The sequence below is a fragment of the Onychomys torridus genome, chromosome X (assembly GCF_903995425.1).
Source record: "Onychomys torridus chromosome X, mOncTor1.1, whole genome shotgun sequence".
Lineage (NCBI taxonomy): Eukaryota > Metazoa > Chordata > Mammalia > Rodentia > Cricetidae > Onychomys > Onychomys torridus.
The window spans coordinates 20,624,447-20,637,913 of NC_050466.1; positions in this window are offsets into that span (position 1 = coordinate 20,624,447).

Here is a 13,467-nt window from a genome sequence, read left to right on the forward strand (position 1 = left end):
TAATGTAGTCACAGGGTCACCATAAGTGAAAGAAGAGAGATGTGACAACAGAAGCAAGGGTCAGAGTCAGCTGCCAGGCTAGCTCCAGCGGGACTGGCCAACCGGCCTCAAAGATAGGGCGTAAAGAACAGTGGGCAGGACAGCTCGAGGCCCTGAAACAGGCTGCAAAGGATGCTGGGATGCTTGATTCCAGATGCGCTAGTGCAGGCCCTAAAACAGATCTAAGGGCAAAGTGAGATGGTCAGATTAAAGCAACTTCAAGACTCCCGTTCCAAGGGAGCAAGCCCAGAGTGGTATTCTTTCCATGGACCTGACAACTTTAGGTAATATAAGCTCCCACACATATTCTTGCATTCACACATCTAAGAATGAATTGTGGTTAAAGTGGCTTTCTGAGGAAGTGACTGCTCTGGGGGAAGAGGCCCAGGGAGGGAGCAGCATAGAAGCGAGGACAAGGAAGCAAGACTGCTATTGGGGTGAGGAGCAGAGGAAAGGGAACACTTCTCCATACAGGACCGCAGCAGCTGTGGTTCCCTTGGAAGATGGAAGAGGGGCCTGTGAACCAAGGGCCACGGGCTGACTTTGTGAGCTAGAAAGGGAGATGGCAGAGTCTCCCCAAGAACCTGCAGAAGAAATGCCAACATGCTGACACCTTTTTAGGTCAGTGGACTTCCAGAATTGTACCTACCACAGTACGTTTGTATTGTTGTAAGCCACTCCATACATGCTAACTTGGTGAATCAGCAAAAGAAAATGAAATGTGTGCCTTTTAGGGGTAAAGCAGTGGGTCTTTGATTATTTTACCTTGGAAATTAACATTTAGAACATGTTGACTGGAAAGAGAGGTATTTTTATTTTTGTCTTCTCTCTTTCTTTCTTTTCCTTTACTTAACAAGAAATCCAGAAGGGGTGGTGGAGGAGAAGAGGTGTGTGTTGGGGGTGGGTGGGAGTACAAAGTGAGGAGAAGAGAGGAAATATCAACAAAGGGAAGAGAGGGAGGGAGAGGAGTGGGGAGAAGGGGGGACGGAGGGCAAAAGAGAGGGGAGGAAGGGGGCATGGGAGTGAGTAGGGAAGGGAGAAGCAGAGGTGAGGCGAGTGGAGGAGAGAGGGAATGGGCAAGAGGTGAGGGAATAGAAGCTAGAGGAGGAGAGGGTGGGAGAAATGGGGGAAGAAGATAGGAGAGGAGGTGAGGAGTGATGGCAGGAAGGGGTGGAAGGGGTGAAACGGGGAGATGGGAGGGCTGGAGGGGAAGGGAGGAGGAGGAGCAAGGGTGTGGGTGGTGTATGGAAAGGGTAGGGTAGGAAAAGAGAGGGGGACCATAGAGGGAGGGAGGTGAGAAGGGAGGGGAAGAGGGGAGAGGATGGGAGGAGGTAGGTAGAGGATAGATGAGGAAAAGGGGCAGAAGAGGTAAAGAGGGGCTGGTAGAGAGGAGGAGTGATGAAAAGCCAGAGGAGGGGAGGAGGAGGGAGTGGAGGTGGTGTTGGGGGTGCAGAGGATGGTAACGAAGAATGGAAATGCAGGGAGGGGAGGGGAGTAGAGGGGAGAGGAGAGCAGTGAAAAGGAGGGTAGAGGTGAGGTGAGGAGGGAAGGGAACAAGGAAAAGGAAACCCAATCAATCAGCCAGTCACGGGGTGTGGGCACATGCTGGTCTTCTCAATTGCCTGCAAGTCTGGACAGTGACTTCGTGGACATCTGGGGGCCCTGGCTCCATTTTATAGCACAGTGCTACCTCCTGTGACTCAAGGTCTAATAACTTCTGTCGGGCTCAGCAGCTACTCCAGTATCCTGAAGTTCAGTCAGCAGTGGAGGTGGAGCTAAAAGCTTGCTACTGCTTACTTACCCATTTGTTTATTTGTTTAAACTTCCGCTTGTCTATCTCTGGCTAACTCACCTCAAGCTGGCGTTTCCGCTGCGTCAGCCTCCTGAGCTCTGGGCGGAGGACTGCGTGTGCCACCACAACTGGCTTCTACCCTTTGTTGATTTAAGCAGCTTGGCTCCCCTCGGTCAGCAGCTTCCCTGCCGTTCTCCAAGACCTTGGTGCAAGCTCTTTTGTCTGTCTGGGACATTCTCCCTTCAGATATTTAGATGGCTAGCTCACTTCCTCAAAGGCTTTGCTTAATCATCACTTTCTTAAATTTTTTTTCAGATTTGTTTGTTTTCAGTGTACGCATGTTTTTCCTGCATGCATGTATGTGTTCCAAGTGTGTGCCTCATGCCCAGGGAGCCTAAACAGGGGAATCAGATCCCCTGGAACTGGAGTTATGGATGGTTATGAGCCACTATGTGAGTGCTGGGGATTGAACCCAGGTCCCAGAGGCCACTGTCACTTTTTTGTTTGTTTGTTTGTTTGTTTTCATACAGGGTTTCTCTGTGTAGCATTGCACCTTTCCAGGATCTCACTCTGTAGACCAGGCTGGCCTCGAACTCACAGAGATCCGCCTGCCTCTGCCTCCCGAGTGCTGGGATTAAGTGCTGGGATTAAAGGCGTGTGCCACCACCGCCCGGTTCCACTGTCACTTTCTTAATGACTCCCCTATTTAATGCTGAGCCCATAACACACAAACACACACACATTCAAATTCTCCATTCCCTTCCTATTTTTCACAGCACTTACCTCCTTCTAACATAAAATAACACGGTTTCATATTCAGTATATCTTCCCTCATTAAAACATTAATGACCAGCCAGGCGGTGGTGGCGCACGCCTTTAATCCCAGCACTCGGAAGGCAGAGGCAGGCGGATCTCTGTGAGTTCGAGGCCAGCCTGGTCTACAGAGCGAGTTCCAGGAAAGGCTCCAAAGCTACACAGAGAAACCCTGTCTCAAAAAAAAAAAAAAAAATTAATGCCCAAAGTGAAGGGATTTATGTCTTTTGTTTTCACTAATATTAATGTAAAGAACCAAGAATAATGCATGCTAAATAACTAGTCCTCAGAAAATATTGAATAAATCAATCTTTCTCCTCTGCCTATATTAGACTAGATCCCAGGGTAGGGCTATAGAAGAAACAAGACAATGTGTGGTTTAAAATATGCCTGTCCAAATATTACATACATTTTGGCTAACCTGAGCTATAAACACTTGGAGGCAAGTATACTACCTGTCTTTAATTTTTACTTAACTTCTGAGATGCCCAGCCATTCCTTCCTGTGTCCCTACCCTAATTGCTATTCTGATGGACAACTATTCTTTCCAAGTTCATCTTCACTACTCAGTACAAAGGGTCTTACGTTATTCTTTCACACAATCTGGGTACTTATGGAAGCATACGTATATATACATTGTTGAAACCCTGTCGACAAATAGAAAAGAAATTCTTTTTTTTTAAATTTATTTATTTATTATGTACACCAGAAGAGGGCACCAGATCTTATTACAGATGGTTGTGAGCCACCATGTGGGTGCTGAAAATTGAACTCAGGTCCTCTGGAAGAGCAGATGGTGCTCTTAAACACTGAGCCATCTCTCCAGCCCAAGAAATTCTTTAGAAAAACAATTTTGTGGGTTGTTTGTTTGAGTTTTGAGACAGGGTCTCTCTATGTAGCCCTGGCTGGGCTGGGACTCACTATATAGCCCAGGCTGGTTATGTTTTTGGGGTTTTTTTTAAAAACTTATATGTGAAGGAAAACTTCAAAAAAGTCTCAGTGTTCAAAAGTAAGGCTTAGGTATTCAAACAACCTTGACTATAATAAATGCAAATGCAAACGTATAAACCTAGATTGGTTAGGGAGTGGCTATTAGCGTTTCAACGTATGCCTCACCTCATCGAAAGAATCCACTACAGGGCTGGTTTTGTCAGCTTGTTCAAATGAAACACACACACACACACACACACACCCCAAAATGGAGAAACTGAGCTTATATGATCCATATTTAACTCCTAAAATGGACCATGAACTGGCTATTAAGTTACATGTGGAGGATAAGTTGCACCTCAGTTGTGGAGCACTTGTCTATCATGTGAGAGAGACTTTTGGTTCAGTTCTCTCAGTACCACTAAAATAAAATAAGTTTTCAGTAAAGTTGGAAAATGCTGGCATTGGGATGAGGAGAAATATTTTAGAAACAAAAGAGTTTAGTGACAATTATTTCTTTTTATATAGAATTAATTTAATTTAATTTTGGTTTGGTTTTTCAAGACAGGGTTTCTCTGTGTTATAGCTATGGCTGTCCTGGAACTTGATTTGTAGACCAGGCTGGAACTCAGAGAGATCTGCCTGCCTCTGCCACCAGAGTGCTGGGATTAAAGGTGTGTGGCACCACTGCCTGGCTTATTTTTAATTTTATGTGCACTGTTGTTTTGCCTGCCAAGTATGTATATGTAACGGTATTAGATCCCCAGGAACTGGAGTTACAGACAGTTGTGAGCTGCCATGTGGGTGCTGGGAATTGAACCTGGGTTGTCTGGAAGAGCAGTCAGTACTGTTAACTACTCTCCAGCCCTGACACTCTTAAAAGTCTGTAACAAAAAATGGAAAACACCAAATCATTAACAGATTATTTCCAAGTGCAGAGATTAAAAATGCTCTCCATTTCTGTCTTTTGAGTTGCCCAATTGTCCATATTTTCAATAATGAGCATGTAAAGATGAGAACAAACTTTTAGGGGCTGGAGCACTTGCTGCTCTTGCAGAGGACCCAGGTTCTGTTCTCAGCACCTTTGTCAGATGTCTCATAACTGCCTGTAAAATGGATGTAGAGGTGCACGCCTTTAATCCCAGCTCTCAGGAGGCAGAAGGGTCATTGTGAGTTTGAGACCAGCCTGATCTACATAGTAAGTTCCAGGACAGCCAAGGTTATAAAGAGAGACCCTGTCTCAAAACAAACAAAACTGCCCATGACTCCAGCTCTTCTGGCTTCCATGGACACTTGCATTCATGTACACATATCTACACACAGAAGCACATATATACGTAACTTAAGAATAAACTTTTAAAAGTGAAAGCCAAAGTTTGATTTATTAAAAAAATCGATTGTAAAGAACTGTAAGAAGAAGAAGAAAAAAAAAAGTCTCAAGATAATTGTTTATCCAATCTCTTAAATTGTCTACAGGCAGGGCAGTTGCCATCTGGCTATATAATACAAACCAGCCTTGAATTCCAGGTGCTTAATGCCCATGCCTTGCCAGGCATCACAAATGTCCACATCTGAACTCAGCTTTATTTCTTATCAAATCTTTATTTAATTCTTCAATTGGGTTAAGAATGGGTCTGTAGATATTGTACTTCACAGTGACAAGATTTGATAAGTATATTTTATGACTCCCAATTGCTGAAAGTAGATTTTGTGATAGATCATGCATATGTTCATTAGTTTGATTTTGCCATTTAAAAAAAAAGTAGCCATTAGGGCTGGAGAGATGGCTTGTGCCTTAAAGTACTTATTGCTTTTCCAGAGGACCCATGTTAGGTTCCCAGCATCCATGTCCTTTGCCACAACCATCTGTAACTCCAACTCCAGGGGGATCCGCCCCCTCAGGCACGTGTACACATATGCCTATAGACACTTATACACATAATTAAAAAAATAAAAATAAATATTTAAGCAACCACATATCAAAATATATTGTACATTATAAACTGTAATAATCAATTTATATAAGTAGATATTTGTATTCATTAACAAAAAGAGAAGAAAGCAAGAGCAATCTATAATAATCCAAAAGTAAGATAGAAAAGTAAGAAAATGTGTAGCCGTTGCTTCCCTGGGAAATCGGCCACATGGTTATTTTAAAAATCTTATCTTTTTGTAAGCCTGAAATAAGTTGGGCTAAAAGAATTAGCTAGCTTGGTTTTAAAATAGTCTTGATTCCTGTTTTTCAGACAGGGTCTCACTCCAACTCGGGACCCTAAACCTGCAGACACAGGGACCACTCCTGGCTTTCAAGTCTTGACTTTTATTTTTTTAAACTTCCAAGTTATTTGTAGTTTGTGTCGAATAAGAAAGTTCCTTTTCAAATGTTCAAAAGTGGTAGATAGGACCGTAAAAGAAAAAGGGGAAGGCGGTGATGACAAACCAAGGAATTAAAGGCGGCAATTCGGAGAAATCGCTGAGTCAGGAACCGGACAATCACGTGAATAGTTGGTTAAAAAACGAAACGTAAGCAGACACAGCCTCCTGCCACCTCCACTCCCTCTAGCTACTATTAAAGACTTAGGGTTCAGAGTGTCTTTTGCTTTGTCCCGTGGGTGGACCCCAGGCTGAGGGTGGCGCGCCTTAAAGGAATGTGGGATGCGTTTGCAAGCGGTGGGGCGCTGAAGCTGCGGAGGAAGCGTTGGCTTCTTGGGTCTCTTTCTTTGCAGATCATTACCCGCCACTGTGGGAGGCCGTGGGTACTGCCAAAGGTCCAAGCAACTTTGTTCAGCAGAAGGGACTATTGTACTTTGAGCGAATGTCTCCCTGTGCTCCGCTGCCTTCTTAGGCATTCTTCCAGGAGCTTTCTCCCCCTGCAGGCCTAGACTTTAAATGCAGTTTGTTTTTACAGTGGGATGTTGCTTTATTCTCGGCATTGGCACCAAGAGCGGCATTCAAGCCCTACCAGTTAATTATGGCCTTTTCGAGAAAAGGGCTGTCCTTAGGTCTAAAGTTAGTGCTCCTGGCTTTACTGGCAGAAGATGCTTTTGAAGTCTTCAGCGTACCTACTCAACCAGCATCCGGTATGCAAGCATGAGCATGCCCGGAAGCCCAGCTCAAGTTCTGGCTTGGCACATGACTTGGGTGGATCCACAGAGACATCACCTTCGTTTTCTGCACCTAGTTTCTTTCAAAACTTACCAAACTATATACTCTAAATATGTGTAATTTACATGTCAACAAAGCTGGCTTCAAAAACCACACTCCCGGGATTCGATAATAAACATCATCCTAGCTTCTAAGTAACTAGCAAGATTCAATAATGTCTCTCTCTTTTTTAAAATCACGTCTATTTTTCTTTTCATGGTTTTACTTGCAGAGCTTTTCTTTCTCTATATTTTTTAAGGTTTTTTTAAAATAATTTATTTATTTGCATTGGTGCATCTGTGTAAGGGAGTCAGATCCCCTGGAACTGGAGTTACAGACAGTTGTGAGCTGTCGTGCAGGTGCTGGAAATTGAACCCAGGTCCTTTGGAAGAGCAGCCAGTGCTCTTAACTGCTGAGCCATCTCTCCAGCCCACAGAATTTTTCATTAGGATATTATATGAATGTTTTATTTGCTACTGTTATGAAAACTGAAGTGTGTGTGGCCATCTGTATACAGCTACGCCGTTGAGGGATTATAACATCATGATTGTGGAGAGATAAAATTTTGCACAATCAGAACCAAACTCTCTTGAACTCCTTTACTATCTATCCATTGCCCAGCTATGTCTATACCTTTGTGACTATCATGGGAGGCCTTTAAGGGTGTATTAACTTAGATCACTAGCTTCTACTGATCCCAACATGAAGAATGTTGTCAGAGAGAACCAGTATTCTGCCTAGCTGGTATTTCTACCATTGTCTTTGAAAAGTATCTTGATTTATATTTTTATTTGCCAGTGTAAAAACTTCACAAAACTTACTGTGTGTTAAAATAATATTTGGAGCAACCTGAATCTGTGTTCTGGGGCCGAGCTGGTTCCTATTTGTCTCCAGAATAAACTGGTTCTTGTTTCCTTTGAGCTGAGAGCTGTGTTTTTATGTTGATAGGTGTGGTATCAAAGAAAACACGTTGTCAACATGCCTCAGTAGAAAGAAAGACACTGCAGGTGCTTTCACATGCTTGTTACTACCAGCACTCAGGAGGCAGAAGCGAGAGGATCCCAAGTTAAGGCCCACTCAGGTTAGAGATGCCATTAGTGATCACCATTACCAACCTTCCACCCCCAAAGAAACTAACCAGAATGACAATAAGGAAAGGGGGGTGGGAGAGACTAAACCATTGGTCTGGAGATTAGCTCAGTTGGCAGAATGCTTGCCTAGCATTCATGAAGCCCTGGATTGACCTCCAGCACTGCATACACTGGGCACGAAGGCTCATACCTATCATCTCAGCACTCAGAAGGTAGAGGCAGGAAGAGAAATTCAAAGCCACCCTCAGCTACATAGCAAGTTCAAGGCAAGGCAGGGCTACCTAAGACGCTGTCTCAAAACAACCAAACATAAACCGATTACAGACAAGTAGGCAGTAACTCAGTGTAGAAGAGAGAATCCCTGGCCAAGTCTCCAGGACAGACAAGTAGGCAGTAACTCGGTGTAGAAGAGAGAATCCCTGGCCAAGTCTCCAGGCTTCCACAGATTGGAATTCAAACTACATCACTTAACCGTTGCCAACCGCATGTGAGTGATGAGATTAGTCATTTATTCTATACAAGCCTCTGCTTCCTTAGGGAGTTCTTGAGTGAGCCAGTGTCAGCAGAGGAGGCAGGGAAGGATGGATTCTTTGGTTGGTGCCTTCACTCAAATATGGGCTGCTGCCTCATAATATATTTGTGTGTAGAATTGCTAAGAGAATAAGGATCATCAAAGTGGATCTTAGGTGAATTCCATTGACCCTAGTGATATATAAGGTGTGGGTGTGGGTGGGGGGTTTCTTGGTAAGTGTCATCAGAGTTAGTTTCCCCAGCTTTGAGGACTTTCAAGAGTTAGATAAGATAATAGTGATGACAATAGGTCTGAACAGTACCTGATACATAGTACTATGAAATCAGTGGTACTTATTTTATTTTGTCATTGTCATTGGTGGCAGAACCATCTATCTCATAATGTCATTGTGACCTGACAGTATAAATGAAAAGAAGAAGGTAAAGTTCCTAGCAGAGTACCTAAGATATAAGGCTGAGCTGGTATTAGTTCTCATCCCTCATCCAGCCCACTTCATGAAGCTTTCCCTGCTCCATGTTCTCCAACTCAACAAATGTAGACTTCCTTGTTTTGGGATCTCTACCAAGTACAATTTGGTGTGAGAGACTTGACTTCCTGGCACTGAGTTACAGGGAAGCATTAAGCTTGCCTAGAGGTGGCATTCTAGACTCCAGATGTTTAAGTCTACTTCCTTGTGGTGCTTTGAATGAGAATGAACCACATATGAATATTTGGTCCCCAGTTGGTGGGGCTGTTTGGGAGGGATTAGTAGGTGTGGCCTTGTTGAAGGAGGTGTGTCAATAGGGGTGGACGCAGGGGATTCAAAAACCCATGCCATTTCCAGTTTGTTCTCTCTCTGCTCTGTGCTGTCAGATCAGACGTGAACTCTCAGCTACTGCTCCAGTGCCATGTCATGGATAAACCTTCTAGAACTGTGAGCCCCAAATTAAATGCTTTCTTTTAGAAGCTACCTTGGCCACGGTGTTTTGTCATAACACTGAGAAAAGTAACTAAGACATTCCTAAAAGGTCAGAATGTGACTTGTTACAAGTTGGGCCTTGCGAAAGCATACACTGAGGTGGAATTGGAGGTGTGAAGTGTGTGCATTTAGAGATTAGTCACTGTGAAAGGAAGAGGTGGGAAGGCGGATGACGCAAAAAAAAAAAAAAAAAAAAAAAAAAAAGCTGAACTTCAACACCAGCTCAGCAAGGCGTGGACTAAACCTCAGGACAGTGTGGCTCCTGTGAGCTGGCATGCTGTCTCCCTCACTTCCTGAATGGTGCCTGTTTAAAAATGCTTGTTAGCCACCATGCCCTTCCGTATGTATACTCAGAAGAATCATCAGAGTTTGAGTATGCTTCCCAAGCATCACCATGGCTTCTTCTGCGAGGTCCACTTGAGAACCCAACCGAGGGTAGATTAGCAAAGGACAGAGATTACCCTCCACATGGCAAGATGGAGCAAACTGGAAGAGGAAATGCTCCCGTCAGCACTCTCCCATGTAAGACTCAGATGACAGAAATGTCAAGCTCAGTAAGAAGGGAATGGATGGCCATCAGATATGTGCAAGAGTCAGTTCTTGAACAGACAAGACAGTCACCATCACTTAGAATGAGTCATCCATTGAGTGCTGAGAAGACACAATAAAGAAAGGGCAATCTGAGTGGAACCCTGAGTAACAAAAATAATGTGGCCTCTCTCAGGGTCCAGAGACAGAATTCAGGGGATGCACACAGTGAGACAGGAAAAACAGAATACAATCATCTAAACCAGTGGTTCTCAATCTTCCCAATGCTGTGACTCTTTAATACAGTTCCTCATGTTGTGGTGACTCCCAACCATAAAATTATTATTATTTTGTTGATTCTTCATAACTATAATTCTGCTACTGTTATGAATTGTAATGTAAATATATGATATGCAGGATTTCTGATATGCAACCCCTGTGAAAGGGTCGTTCCACCCCCATGGGTGTTGCAACTCACAGGTTGAGAATCACTGATCTAGCCGGGCAGTGGTGGCTCACGCCTTTAATCCCAGCACTCGGGAGGCAGAGGCAGGTGGATCTCTGTGAGTCTGAGGCCAGCCTTGGCTACAGAGTGAGATCCAGGAATGGTGCAAAGCTACACAGAGAAACCCTGTCTCGAAAAAAAAATAGTATAGGCCTGTAATCCCAGATACACAAGAAACTGAGACAGGAAGAGCATAAGTTCAAGCCTGCCTAGACTATGGAGTGAGTTCAAGGCCACCCTGGGCAATTAGGTACACTTCTCTCTCAAAATAGTAGAGAGCCGAATAGTAACAAAAACAGCATGGTACTGGTATAAAATGGGCATGCTGATTAATGGAATGGAATTGAAGACTCAGATATAAATCCACATGCCTATGGACACCTGATATATACTTTTGGTGTTTTTGAGGCAGGATCTCTCTATATGGCCCTGGCTGTTCTGGAACTCACTATGTAGACCATGCTGGCCTCGAACTCACAGAGATCTCACTGCCCCTGTCACCCAAGTGCTGTAATTAAAGGCATGCACCACTACATCCAGCTTGGATACCTGATTTTTGTTGTTGTGTTTTGTTTTGTTTTGAGACAGGGTCTCTCTGGGTAGCCCTGGTTGTCCTGGAACTTGCTCTGTAGACCAGGTTGGCCTCAAACTCATAGAAATCTGCCTGCTTCTGCCTCCTGAGTGCTGGGATTAAAGGCATGTATCACTACATCCAACTTGGACACCTGTTTTATTTTTATAAATAAACCAGAAGTATACAATGGAGAAAAGTCAGCATCTTCAACAAATGGTGCTGGTCAAACTGGATGTCAGCATGTAGAAGACTACAAATAGATCCATATCTACCACACTGCTCAAAACCCAAGTCCAAATGATCAAAGACCTCAACATAAGACCAGATACCCCGAATCTGATAGAAATGAGGAATAGGCTTGAACTCATCGGTACAGAAGACTTTCTGAACAGAACACCAACCATAAATGGGACTGCATGAAACTGAAAAGCTTCTGTATGGCAAAGAACACCATCATTAGAGCAAAGTAGCACTCTACAGAATTCAAAAACAACTTCACAAATTGCACATCTATCTGATAGAGATAAACCCACATCAGAAAAGTTCCTCTAGAAAAGTGAGGCTGAAAGACTGGAGGGACCATACATGTCCCTGTCATTCCTCCGGCGGGTTTGGTCCCAGTCCCCTGTCTGCAGTGGCTGAGAAGTGCTGACTGCCCTGAAGAAGGAAAGGAGGAACTGACCAGTAACCTCAGGCACAGTGAACAACTCACTGACCTCTCATCCATCTGAGAAAACAGACCGCTAGCAAGCGGGCGATTCCTCACACTGAAGAGCGAGAAGAACCAAAGCCATTTCAGAGGCAGATGTGTGTGGAAGAAGCGTCTGTGTATGTCTCTGATGAAAGTGGCCCTGTCCCCGTTGTCCCTGGGATCTTCCACCTCTGGAGGATGCATCACTCAGCCAGGGCTTTGAAAGACACTTGCTTCCTCGTTCTGCCTTTGTTCTTTCATTTTATTGTTCACTAATTGAAAAAACAAACAAATTTCCTACAAAAAGAAGAAAGAAAAGTTCCTCTTGTAAATAGAAATTAACACAGAGACCCACAACTGTACAATGTGCAGAGAGTGGGAGACTTTGGAACACTCAGTCCTAAATGGGACGTTTTCATCAGAGTCCCCAGGGCTCAGGGAGCTATGGCGAAGGGGAAGCAGAAAGAGTGAAGAACCAAGGGGAATGGATGACTGTGAGGAAAACAGTGTCTTCAGGACACAAAATGACTGATACATATTGGAACACACAGAGACTTGGCAATGCACATGATCTGCACAGGTTCAAGAGAGATGGGGTCCCAGCACTGGGAAGAGGAAGTGGACACAGGCTGCCACCCCTAATAAACTATCTGCAATTGATAGCCACTGGCAAAGGGAAAATAGGTTTTCTCCACTTGAGTCTCACTGGATTATCAACCACACTTCAGGGCAGGCACCATTAGCCACAGTAGTCCAATGCAAAAGGAACTCCATGGTATTTTTGTGGATTGTGTCATTTTGCTTTGTTATTTTTTTTTTCTTTTCGTTTTTTATTTTTGGAGACAGGGTTCCTCTGTGTGATTTTGGTGCCTGTCCTGGAGCTCGTTCTGTAGCCTAGGCTGGCCTCGAGCTCACAGAGATCCGCCTGGCTCTGCCTCCCAAGTGCTGGGATTAAAGGCCTGCACACGCGCCCGCCCCCCCCCCTTCAAGTTTTTGTTTTATTGGTCTTTTGCTCTTTTGCTTGTTTGTTAATATATTTGTTTTTATGTTTGTGTGTGTGCTTCTTCTTCTCCTACTCCTCATCCCCCTCCTCCTTCTTTCCTCTTCCCCTCCTTCTCCTTCTCCTCTCTTCCTCCTCCTCCTCCTTCTCCCCCTCCTCCTTCGTCTCCCCCTCCTCCTTCTTCTCCTCCTCCTCCGTCTCCCCCTCCTCCTTCTTCTCCTCCTCCTTCTTCTTCTCCTCCCCCTCCTCCTCCTTCTCCCCTTCCTCCTTCGTCTCCCCCTCCTCCTTCTTCTTCTCCTTCTCCTTCTCCCCCTCCTCCTTCTCCCCCTCCTCCTCCTCCTTCTCCTCCCCCTCCTCCTCCTCCTTCTCCCCCTCCTCCTTCGTCTCCCCCTCCTCCTCCTTCTCCCCCTCCTCCTTCTCCCCCTCCTCCTTCTTCTCCTCCTCCTTCTCCCCCTCTTCCTTCTCCCCCTCCTCCTTCTCCCCCTCCTCCTTCTTCTTCTCCTCCCCTCCTCCCCCTCCTCCTCCTCCTTCTCCCCCTCCTCCTTCTCCTCCTCCTCCCCCTTTTTTCCCTTCTCCCCCTCCTCCTCCTCCTTCTCCTCCTTCTCCATCTCTTTCTTCATCTCCTCCTTCTTTTTGAAAGAGATTAAACAAAGTTGGGTGGGTAAAGAGGCGGGAAGAATCTGGGAGGGATTAGGGAAGGAAAGAAACATGGTTTTGATTAAAATACATTGTATGAAAATTCAATTAAAAGGAACAAAAGACAAATTTTTAGCTATTTGATATTTTTATAAAGCTAAAATAGGTAGAGAATTGAGAATGTGTTAAGTGGTACAGTACTTACTAGCCTGAGTGAATGGGTTCATCTGGGTT